Source organism: Ciconia boyciana, chromosome 3, assembly GCF_034638445.1.
Source record: "Ciconia boyciana chromosome 3, ASM3463844v1, whole genome shotgun sequence".
Taxonomy (NCBI): domain Eukaryota; kingdom Metazoa; phylum Chordata; class Aves; order Ciconiiformes; family Ciconiidae; genus Ciconia; species Ciconia boyciana.
In genome coordinates, this window is record NC_132936.1 from 49862489 (window position 1) to 49875500 (window position 13012).

Below are 13012 nucleotides of genomic sequence, written 5' to 3' on the forward strand. Positions count from 1 at the left end.
GCCTACCGGCCTCTTTTTACATAGGTACACAGATATGAGGAGCTACGGCTAGACAGGGAGACACAACAGGTACAGGGAAGGTAATGGAAGAAAATACACCGATCAGCACAGATTTTGAGCCCCTAAGTAACACAAGGTATTAGTTTGCAGCTAACAGCCACAAGTAATTACCAGAAAAACCTTGTCACCCCTGTAAGTCACACAGGGACATGCTATACTCACTCAAAATAAAAACAAAATCATCCATTTCCTGGAACACTACCACCACAAAGCATAAGTCAGAAAGTGAAGTAACAGGATACAAGAAGAAAGGGCTGGTGGGAGAATAAAGAAGGTCAGGAGTCTCTTTCAATTGGTTTCCTCTGGCTACAGGGAGACGCCGGCAGGTCCCGAGGGCCACGGGGCTCCTGGGGGCACCCTGAGCCCCCCGAGCTTCCCAGTCCCGTGCCGGCACCGCCAGGATCCACCCGCACTCATCACCCAGCACATCTTAAGTGTCATCCAACCTATTCCAGAGGGGCTTCTGAGCCTGGTTTTGTCCCCATTGAGTCAAAGGGGGAAGGATTTGGGTCACTGTGAGCTTTTGTCAGAAGGGTTCCCTAAATTAGCTCCTCTATTTGAGATAAAAGAAAGAAAGAGGTCCATCTTTATTTTCCCCATTCACCCACCGTAATTACTCTGTCTCATCCCTGTCTGCTATTCACTGGCTCTCAGCAAGGCCCCAGCAGCCAGGTCACAGGTCAGCACAGAGGACAAGCCTCTGCTTCCCTGAAAAGGATTGAAATGTCTTAAGTGCAGCTTCAGCAGCTTCCAGAAAGTGCCCATCCCTTCTGAAAAAGCAGGCCTGGTGAACCGAACCAGCAGTGACACAGCAAGGAGACGCGGGGCCTGGAAATCACTGCTTCTGCACTTCATTCTCTGGACATCATGTGGTTTGTTCAGAGTCTTAGGACAGTTAATGTACCCCAAATCTCTTTATTGTGCACTGCTTTATTCATCCAGATTATATAGCAAGGTATTTGCCTTGCGAATTTTCAGATCTACTCATCTGCCTCCTCTGTATCTTTAATTATTTTTAATTCAATGCATAATTTTGCCATTGTTGTTACTGTTATTAATGGTCACTGAGCAATCGCCTTTTTCCCTCTAAGGCCTCGGAGAAGATATTACCTCTACATTTCATATTAGAGCTAGCGCTGGACATGTGTACAGAGGTCTAACCGCTTCTCTAACTTCTTACAGTACATGCTTTTTGATGTCTTTAGAGTCTTTTACACAGAAAGGATTTCCTGAAACAACTAACTTTAACAATTACAAAAATACATCGTCTTGAATTCATGTATAGTATTAGCTGCACTAGAAGCCAAATCCCCAGATAACACTCATCCAGCCAACAGGAACATGTTTTATTATTCCTGCATTGAGTCACCACCTCCCGGTTTGGATACCTGCTCTGAAGAACTAGGAACACCAGACTAACCACAGAAAGTATTTGTGGCAAACTTTTGCCAGTAGCCAATGAGTTTGGGCACATCAAGATCAGGCTACCAGGTGGTCCACAAACAACAGAGGTAGCACATGAATCAACAGCTGAGAGTTACTAACCCAGCTGTTCTTGGGACGTGAGGAACTACGGGAAATGCAAGGTTATCCCCATGCCCAAGATGGGGGCTCTGGTGGGTAGAGGTGTCAATGCCACAGCTGCTCATCACCACGACCAGGGAAGGAGCCTCCTCTCCTTGCACCGCTGGTGGGCCAGTGCTGCAGTGAGTGCTTCTGCAAACCAAAAGCAGAATAGACTTCTCAAACTGTTAAGCCACCTCTGCTGTTTGAACACCCACCTTGTTGCTTTCTCCACACAACAGCTGCCCCCTCGGGACACGGCGGTGCAGGCAGGGCACGCTCTGCCTTCCCGCTGCCAGCGGCGGAGCACTTAATGCCCAAGTGGCAGCTGTAAACCTCAGCCTCACACAGCTGGGCCCACTGCCGGTAGCAGCTAACTTTCCCCTTGGTGTCCTTGCCTCTGCTGCCACCATCCTCACTATTTCCAAGCATCAGCTTTCACATATGCCAACTTAATTTTGGAAACCCAGGACCTGGTCTGCAGAGGTGCCAGGTGTTCAGAGCAGCACTTAGAGCTGCTGGGCATCCCCAGGACCACCGCTCACAGGACGGGCACCACGCAACTTTGCCACATTCACAGACGTTTACAGGTAATGGAGTTAGAAGGTCCCACTTGAAGTTAATCCACACACATCAACAGAAAAAACTGCCTCGCATACACAAAAAGTATGGGGATATATTAGCTAACCAAAAGAAAATGGCAGCGTGGGTTTCTAAGTATAACATATCGCCCTTCAGCTGTAAGGCTTGAGCCAGAATTCAGGGAAACAAAGAAAGCTCCCGGCAGTTTTACTGGACAGCATGGACAAGGCCATATGAGAAAAGCATGATTTTGAACTATACATGACTGAAACACCCAGAAATACCTGGGCGTATTCATGTCCTGAGGTTTTTTTCCATTTAAAAAAAAAAAAAAAGATTAAATAGGCAAAGAAATCAGTGACATGATTCTTGCTCAGACAGGAACAGGCTGCAGTCCTAACACGAGGCCATCTGCTTGAGGGAGATATTTCTTATTCACAGTTTAAGCCCAAAGCAAGAGGAGAATGTCACACTGTCAGACCCCTGGCACACACTTACTTCATTCAGGATTTTGCAAGGCTCTGTTCAATTTATTCTATACAAAAGCTGTTTGCTGTCCTGTGCAAAGATGCTTGTTTCAGAGGTGTGCCTCTAGATCCACCTCGCAGGATCCCGTGAGTGCGGGATGCCCACATACATTATGCAGCCCATTCAAAAGGAATCTGAGGACGCTCAACTGCAGGGTAGCTGTTATGGGCGTTATTAATGCAGATCAGCAGTCCGTACACGTTGCTTACATGAGGAATTGTCCCCACAAAGAAGCGTAATCCCCTGTATCCAATGGATGTTCCTGGCAAAGTATAAAGACTCGTAACTTTTAGCTCAACTAGAAGAAGCGGGACCATAGAGGTTATACGTTGCAAAATAACATCCCATCTATGATTTTGAACAACCCCTCCCCAGCCTGTGAGCCGATCTTACGATTCCCAGGGGCACAAGTCAATTTTTGTCTGCCAGCACTGGCAGGATTATATCCCTCCTTCTCCCGCTCAGCTCGCGCCTGCCAGACAGAAGGAACTTGCGTCTGACACCCTGAAACCTCTGCTGTTACTCTCATTGCCAGCTGAGACAAGAAAAGCCCAACTGCCTCAAGGCACAGCTCTATGAAAAGGCAGAGGGAGAATGTGCAAGCAACTTTCCCGGCTACCCCGGCTGACATTGCATTAATCTGCTGCCAGAGCAAGTGCCCGGCCACTGCTCTCGGCCCTGTGCTGGCCGAGGTACCGCAGAGTGGTGGCTAGTGTTCCCATAGCATAAGTTCTTATTTTTCACACCCACAGTTTACCTACATGCCAACACAAGCACTGTATTATTTTCCTCTTCTTTCTACAGTGCCGTCAGCCTTATCTCTGCTGCAAATCAGCAATAGATGAAAGAGGAAAACTGGTGTTTTCCCTCCTGTTTTCATGTAATTACTAATATTACAAGACCCGTATATTTTTGTATCACTCTTCCAGATAGCTCCTTTCTTGAGCCATGTCCAGATAGATCTTCTCCACTTCAGCAGAAGTTCAGGACAAGGTTTGCATTCAGCAGTGAAAATGCCCTAATGGGGCTGAGTCTCACCTGTGATAGTTACGCTGGTGACCTGCCTCCTCTGAAAGGGCATCTAAAGCCCCGATCACGGGTCCAGCCCTGTTCGGCACCCTCAGCACCGATGGGGGGATGGAAAGTGCCCTCAGATGGCATGAAGCTGAGGGATGAGTGCAGGCGCTTTAGAGGATAGGGTTAGAGGAGGAACACAGGCATTTAGCAGGGTGCCTTTCAATAGTGCCAAGCAGGGTGCAGTACCTTTTCCAGAGGACACAGTGTACCTGCAGATTATTTGGCAGCACTGGAAAAAAAAGAAGATAGGAAAACTGTGATGGGCCAGCTACTGAATATGTATCAACAACCTGTAATTCTTGCTGAAAGAAGTTTGTTCGAGAAAATACACATCATAACATTATATAAGCAAACATGTGAGGGAATGCGCTCTGTTCTGGCATCAGTGCCGAGGACCCAGCTGGAGCAGCTTTTCTAGTTGAAGGTACCACACCATAAGGTGACAGCTTCTGGTACAAGCAATAAATGCAAAAAAATGCCAGCTATGAGGGTAGGCTGAAAGAAGCAGATGTTGTCATCTCTCTTTTAGCAGCCTCCTTTTACAGGGAAGGCTGGCTCAGAGGGACTAACACACAGTTGTTCTCCAAGTCCAAATGAGAGGGGAAAAAACCCCCACTAAATCCAGTTTCTTTTTGCAGCAGTAGGCAAGCACTGAACACCACCTGCCTGGCCTTACCAGGGGGGATTCCCAGGTTGGGCCAGACAAGTCCAGGAGAAATGGGTTCATCTTTCCTCTCCCTGCCCCATTCTGAAGGGGTAGGGGCCATCGGGGAAGAGGCAGAGTAGCTACCCGGGATCTCGAATGCCTTAGGACTGCCACAGCATTATCTGCCAAAATTAATCTGCTGCTTCCTTGCTATGCTGCACAAGGTACCAAATTGTAACGAGGCAGGCTTTGATGAGAAATATCCCTTTTAGCTGGCCATGAGGACAACACTCACTCTGCAAGAGCCATACTGCAGATGCCAAAAATGCCTTAATAACAGCTCAGTAGATGTTATCTTTTTCTTTTCATAGTACAAGCCAGAGCTGGGCTTGGATATTAGGGCATCAAGGTTAATATACATAAGCTGGTAAGGAAAACAAAAAGAGTGTAAGAAAGTATGTAAGAGGGTTTGATTTTGAAAACTGAAGTTTAATTTAGAGCTGGAAAGTGCCAGATGACCGTGGAAATTCTCCAGAAACATTTCCCCCTTTGGAAAAGAAAAATATTTTTTTTCCCCACATTGGAAGCCATTAAAATATTTCCCGTACTGTTTACATACATCATCTCCTTTTTCAGCTTGTCTCCTTTTTCAGCTTGACTCTGTTGGGGATTTCCATTGCTTTCAGCAGTCAGCACTTTTTAGTACTTCTAAATGCACTGTATAGCATAATAAATATGATGCTGGACAAGAGCAGAACTCAGATCAACTGCTTCAAGACACAAACAGCTTAGTGATCATTCTTTCCATGACATGATTAAGTTACTCACTCCACAATTGATTTTTTCCTTGTCTTTCTTCCGTAGGCTGTATTGCCTCTAACTCAGAGAGGTGGAGAAAGCATCTCTAAGAGGAAGACAAGAACTGGGAAGAGAGATGCAAGATTTAAGTTTCACCGTCACCTGTGGTACACTGTTGTAGCTATATACTTCTTTAATGGGCATAGCTATCTGGTGAAGTTGTTGCAGAGGCAGCTTACAGATCTACCAATTATCAAAACAATTCTGTTCATTTTAGTCACTTCCCCCAAAAGTTTATGGTTGTAGCCGTACTTATTCACCCCAGCCTAGAGAAATGTTACCTCCATCGCTTACTTCGGGCACCATGAGACAAACTCATCTAAACTCATCTGGCTCACCAGCAAGCCTGAAGCTTGCATGTGCTACCACAGTCTTTGCCAAATCAATGTCTTCCCAATTAACTGAATTTTTTTTTTGGCTTCCCCACTGATATCGACAGCATTTGCACAAAGCATAGGAAGTTTCTCCCCAGTAGAGGCTGCTGTTTGTCTGCATTCTCATCTTCCAACATGAGCAATTTTTAGATTTCTCCTCTGCTGAGCAAAACAACACAAATTCCAGGGTGCTCTCATGCATAACTCGTTTCTTTTACAGCATCTGACAGTTGATCAGAGCTCAGCTGCTGTCAGGCCATCGGGCCGCACTGGAAGAAACACATGTGTTGGCTGAGTGCAATCTGGAAGCCGTTTAGGAACAGGCTTGGCCATAAGGCTGCCTCCCAGCTCCAGACCCTGACAAGGTACCTGCAGCACAGAGAAGTTATTGATTCAGCTCTCCTTGCTGCTTCCATTTTTAAGGTAACATTCAGAAAGCAATTGGTCTTCTGAGATGCTTATGATGAGTGGAGATAAGATTTAAAATTTAGCAGAGTCTCCATCCATTAATAATACAGTCAATGTAAAAATAAAGTGGTTTGAGCTGAATGCAGTGTAAGCAACTTGTAGACAAACTGTAATCAGCTCTGACTGATTTAAATGAACATAACAAAAATTCCATGGTAATATCCCATGGATACATACTGCCTATGTATTTGTGTGCCACTTAGGACAAAAACTAAATATGCTGAACCCAAATTCTTGTGAAGAAATTCTGTGAAGAAAACCAGGGTTCTCAGCCCGCTAAAACAAAACATAAAAATAAATCCTACTCATCTTGTTACAGATTTGCTTGAAAAGGTTATTTAAGGATCTTTATTTGTCTGTTGACTTTTCACCTGCAAAGGCTCAGACCCCCCCATGTCTAGCAGAAGGCAGCGGAGGGAGCAGGCATTCGCTGCAGAGTAGGAAGAAGAATTCAAGTTCTCCAGGAATCACACACTAACAATACATTTTCTTGGTCTTTTACTTCTTCCCTCCTCAAGAAGGGCTCATAGCACTAGGTTTACTGCAACTAAAGGATATCTGAGACACACTAGGACATTTTTTGGAAGAAAAAACCCCAACTTTTTAACAAACTCCACTTTATTCTATTTGAGTAATATGATTTTTCCCCCTGACATTTAAGTAAAGGTATGTATTTAAACTTTCATATTCTGTAGGGTGTTTTACAACACACTGTGCATAAAAAAAACCAAACAAACATTTTCTGTTCAATACACTCTAAGCCAAAAGAAGCAGTAATTTTTTAGTTATTCCTCAAAATATAATGCTAGGTGATGTCAAAGAGAGTCTTTCAAGGTCGCTGATCAGAGTTGCTGTTGCTAACTATAGAGCTTAGTGGTGAATATATCAAAATTTACAAATGAGCATAATTAATAGTTTCCTTTGATAACTGTCCCTACTGCCAGATTTGGTTCAAAGAAGGAAAGAGGGAAGGGAGCAGAAAAGACACAGGTAGCCAGGCAGCCCCACGATACTTATGTGAGCTTCATTTCTCTATAGGGTTTCCAGAAGAGCAACTCAAATTTCCCATCCTCACCACCAAGCATCTTTTGATTTTGGACAAAACGGTATCATTGCAATTCCTCCTTACACTTGCAAAAATGAAATATCAGCTGGAACAAAGAACTAAATCTGGCTTTATTGCTAAGAAGGACAAACCCCTGTGGAGGTACAAGCTGCAGGGACTATGCAGACATTTGCCCTGTGCTCAGGATCACTTACCTCTCCCCAGCCCACAGGCAAGACCACCACAGATGGGCACCACAGCAGCAGTGGTTTAAGCACACCCCACAAACACATCTTCAGTGACTTTTCCCAAGCACAGAGGATGATCTAGCTCAACGCCAAGAAAACAGATCACCTCTACCACACCCATGTATTAATTTGCTCCTGCTGGCTCGGCTCACTCCTCTCTTATCACACCCAGCCGAATGAATCAGCCATCTCCACCTGGGCTTGCCTATTGCCACGGGTCCCAGTACAATTCCCACGTCGAGGAAAAAAACCCTGTTCCTCCAGCCCAGCTCACGGCTTGGTTCCAGCTGTGCTTTGGCACAGGCCAATGGTTGTGTGCTCCAGGAAAGGGAAACGGTGGTGGAGGTGTGATGGGAATACATCAACAACGACGCTGTGATTTTAAGACATTTAACTAATGTTTAAAAAGATCTCTTTAAAGTCCTGCCTCTGAGCAGTACCAAGGGTTTCTGTCTTGCTCCCCTGGAAGTCACTGCATGCGCCATGCCTCCACACTCATCCCAAAGCCTTTAGAAATCAGGACAATATCCCTTCGTATCCCATTTAGCCAGGAGCAGGTGTGCTACATGCCCTCTCTATGTCTAAGCCAGCCACCCAGCCGATGAGCAGTGCCACCTGCCAGCTCTCCTGAATACCCCTGCATGGAGAAGTAGCAAGGAACCAGGTTAGACTTAGGTTATAGAAGTAGCAAGGAACCAGGTTATAGAAGTAGCATAGAACCAGGTTATAGACCAGGTTATGAAATTTGGGGCCTTTTGAAAGGGATTTTCCTCCACCCTTATCCCCTCTTCGTATTCCTTTGACAGTTTTTGAAAAATTATATGAGGAGGAAAAGGTGGAGGGATAAACACGGATCGGTGTTTGGTTTTCTAAGTCAGCTTTCAGCAAGCAGTAGTCCTCAGAAATTGTTCCTGTTGAAAGCCAAACAAAGTATTTTCAGACATGAGTGACCAAACCCTGGAAATTTTTAGCCAAGAAAAGTTTTTATAGAAAAAGCTTTTCATAAAGATTTTTCTGTAAGGACTTTTCATAAAAACATAACTTATGAAACCAAGATGGAAAAGCAGTACAGAAAAGGTCTGGGTAAATGGTGAAAACAGCTGAGGAAAGGAATGAGATTACAGGAAGAACAATGAAAAAAGTCTTAGGACTAAGCCAGCTCAGTAGTGGTAGCAATGGGCTAGCTAGTGAGTGGGCTGACACAGACTCACAGAATGGCTGGAGCTGGAAGGCACCTCTGGAGCCCAGCCCCTCTGCTCAAAGCAGGGTCAGCTACAGTAAGGTGCTCAGGGCTGTGTCCAGTTGTGTTTTGAATACCTCCAAGGACAGAGACCCCACCACCTCTCCAGGCAACCTGTTCTAGTGTTTGACCACCCTTACAGTAATATTTCTTTCTTATGCTTAAATAAAATTTCCTGTATTTCAGTTTGTGCCGTTGCCTCTGGTCCTGTCACTGAAAAGAGCCTGGCTCCATCTTCTTTATTCCCTCCCATCAGGTATTTATATACATTGATAAGATCCCCCCCCCCCCAAGCCTCCTCTTCTCCAGACTGAACAGTCCCAGCTCTCTCAGCCTCTCCTTGTAGGACAGATCCTCCAATCTCTTAATCATCTTTGTGGCCCTTTGCTGGACTTGGTCCAATATGTCCCTGTCTCTGTTGTACTGAGGAACCCAGAACTGGACCCAGCACGCCAGATGAGTCTCACCAGTGCTGAGTAGAGGGGAAGGATCACCCCCACCTTGACCTGCTGGCAATGCTCTTCCTAAAGGCAGCCTAGGATACTGTTGCCCCTCTTTGCTGCAAGGGCACATTGCTAGCTCACGTTCAACTTGGTGTCCACTAGGACCCCCAGATCCTTTTCTGCAAAGATGTTGTCCAGCTGGTTGGCTCCCAGCATGTGCTGGTGCATGGGGTTGTTCCTCCCCAAGCGCAGGACTCTGCACTTCTCTTCGTGAAACTTAGGAGCTCCCTGTCGGCCCCTTTCTCCAGCCTGTGCAGGTCTCTCTGAACAGCAGCACAACCTCCTGGCCTATCAGCTACTCCTCACAATTTTGTATTGTCTGAAGGCTTGTTGAAGGTGCATACTGTCCCATCATCCAGGTCATTAATGAAGATATTAAACAATACTGACTCTGCCATTGACTCTAGAGGTACTCCACTAGTGCCTGGCCACCATCACAACCCTTCTGAGCCTGACAGTTCAGACAGTTTTCAGTTCACCTCACTGTCCACTTACGTAGCCCATATTTCATCAGTTTGTGTGTGATGATGTTATGGCAGACAGGGCGACAGTCTTGTTAAAGTCAAGATAAACAACATCCACTGCTCTCCCTCATCCACCAAGCCAGTCAGTTTACTGCAGGCCATGAGGTTCATTAAGGATTTCATTTTCGTAAATCCATATTGGCCACTTCCAGTCACATTCTTGTCTTTAATGTTTGGAAATTATTTCCAGGGTTATCCACTCCATCCCCTTCCCAGCAACTGAGATGAGGCTGATGAGCCTGGAGTTCCCCAGATCCTCCTTCTCGCCCTTCTTGTAGCTTGGACTGACATTTGCTCTCTTCCAGTCCCCAGGAACCTGTTGCCAGCAGGTCGAGGGAGGTGATCCTTCCCCTCCATTCAGCACTGGTGAGGCCACACCTGGAGTACTGGGCCCAGTTCTGGCCTCCTCAGTGCAAGAGAGACATGGGACCTGTCCACCTTGGCAGACTCCACAGTGTCCTAGATCTGAGCCCCCAGCAAGCAGGTCAGGGTGGCAGCTGGGGGGTCTACTAGGAAGAGAAATCCATGTTCTTAAGCTATAGTAACTTGTTTGTGTAGCAAGCATAAGTTAGTAAAGTGAAAAAAAAAAAAAGGAGGATTGATTTGTGTTTAGCGACACCGACATTAGAGCCGATTCTTACACTTTTCCCATTTACATGAACTTCTGCAGTATATGAACCTTCCCAGTCTGAGCAACTGCAATCAGATAGCTGCCCAGGTTTTCCTTTGTTTCTGTCTAGACAAACCTGTCATCTTAAGGCACCTTCACATGAATGGAATAAGAACAGAAATGTGTTTTCATGCTGTTACAGCATTTTATATACTACCAGTTTTTCTTCATCCCTTCATCGTAAGCCATTTTGCCTGCTGCTTGTGTGTTTTACCTCATTTGGAAAGAAGCCCACGTACACTGAAGAATAAAAAAGCACAACGTAAAACTCCAGAGGGTAGTGTGATCAGGGAAATTATTTTTAAAAAATTGAAGGAGAGCATGCTTTCTTCAGCATTTAAAAGCTTAGAAGATTCATATTTCTTCACAGTATTTTGGCAGACAAAGTCTATGCTATTATTAAATTCTTAGCTTTCTGGAACAGAAGGGAGCGCTGAGCAGCAGTGAACACAACAGTACTGATGCAGTAGCATACAAGTGGATGCATGTCAAGAGGCATTGCTTTTGATCTGTTCTTTGCTACAAAGGATGAGGGGGAATTGTTCTCCCAAAAGCACTTTGCACAGGAAATCAGGATGTGGCCGTAACAGATATTAATCCCCCAGGAAAAAGTTAAGGAGGAATTCAAGTACGGTAAATTGCAGTGGCTGGACAGTATTCAGCAGAGGCATCTGATAGCTACAGCGGTGTCTGGAGATTGTAACACACCTTATGTCCATCCCAGTGCAAAGCCCTGGTTTCTACTCGAGGTACTCTTCCTACTCGAGAGGAAACAGCCTCAAGTTGCACCAGGGGAAGTTTAGGTTGGATATTAGGAAAAACTTCTTCACCAAAAGGGTTGTCAAGCACTGGAACAGGCTGCCCAAGGAAGTGGTGGAGTCACCATCCCTGGAGGTATTTAAAAGCTGTGTAGATGTGGCGCTTAGGGACATGGTTTAGGGGTGGACTTGGCTGTGCTAGGTTAATGGTTGGACTTGATGATCTCAAAGGTCCTTTCCAACCTAAATGATTCTATGATTCTGACTTATGGGTCTTAAAGAGGTTTCTGGAAAAGAAAGCAGGCGCTCTTAGGCTTCTGGAGGTATTTAGCAAACACACAGGCATGGCATGGCATGGCATGGCTGTATACTTAGATTTGTATCTTAGTTTACGTTCATTAAGTGCTAAGTAAATGTTCTTGTGAACTAAAATTCAGCTGATATTTAAGCTCACTGAAAATGCTTTATTCTACCTGTAGTCATAACAACTTCATCAGCTGAAAAGCAATTTGTTCTGTTAAATGGCCCAACAAGAGCCCATCAACTTTTGCCACATTGTTGAGCCACTCTGCAGTCCTCTCCTTTTTGAAAAAACTATAGGGACTGTATTGCAATCGATACTGAGCGATCCTGCAACTTTTGCTCTCGTATTGCCTCTCTGCACTCTCTAATGACTCTCATATTATCATCATCATGCTCTCAGGAAGTTGAAATGTCAGGGCTAATTAATTAAGATGGTTTGTCTTCTCTTATTAATCCCTTAAGTACTGAGAACCCATTCCCCTTTAATCAGAAGCAGCTGTGACCAACATCACACGAGAGACAGAAAAACAACATTTTCCTCTAAGGCACTTCCCATGACTACCTTTCTGAAACAATAATGAAAGTAACTGTTGCTGTGATTCCAGTAATGATGTTAAAATGTGTCACTACAATTTCAGTTCCCGAAACGCCATCCAAATGATTTCTGAAGGTATCTGTGACAGCCTGTCATGCACAATGTTGCTCATGAAATTGCTGCTTTCTGCATATGACGATACTTTCTGAGTCTTTATTTTGACTCTACCTAGATGCCTAGATACTGAGCCCTTGCCTTCTAACTATATCAGCATTGCTACTTTTTAATTTTTTTTTACTGAAGTGCCTCTTTCATTAGATCTTTGTTTTGCTTTCCAATGCATATATCAAATAAAGTAGCCTATTTTCCATAAGGAGATTATAATTCAGGTATAATTCCTAAAGGGAAATAAGTACAGGAAAGGGAAACAAGTAAGGAAAAAAAAAGTATTTAGTATTTGCATACCAGTCCAACACATTCATTTTTTTGAATTTAAAAATATTGGGTTTGTTTATAAAATGACCATTTAAAAAAATAGTCTTATCAAAACTACATTCATATTACTGAAATAGTTTTGATCATTCTAAGCTTGCTATTTACTGCAAATATCCATCATAGACTAGGACCTGAGAGTTGGTTTTCAGCCTGTAGAAAGATGCTGTGGGTAGTGACTAGCACCTTTCTTTACATTAACCAAGGTCTAGAGGTTCACCAGATCCACAGCTGGAGCAGTTTTTACATGCCTGACTTCCTGAGCGCTGGGCTACAACTGATTTTCTGAATCCTCTTCTAAATGCCCAAATTAATTTTTTCAAGCTTTGGACAATTTCTTCAAAGCGGATTTACCTCCTGGGGTAGGAGTATGCAAGCTCCTGTGCCTATGAGTTACAGCTGAAGAGACGCTGGGTCAGCTCCACGTGAAGTTTATTCCACACAATTTAAGAGCAAGACAAGCAGCACTTTGCTAATGAGAGGAGGACAGAGCCTGAAATGAATCTCTAAGACAATTCTTGATAGAGCTTCCTGACAC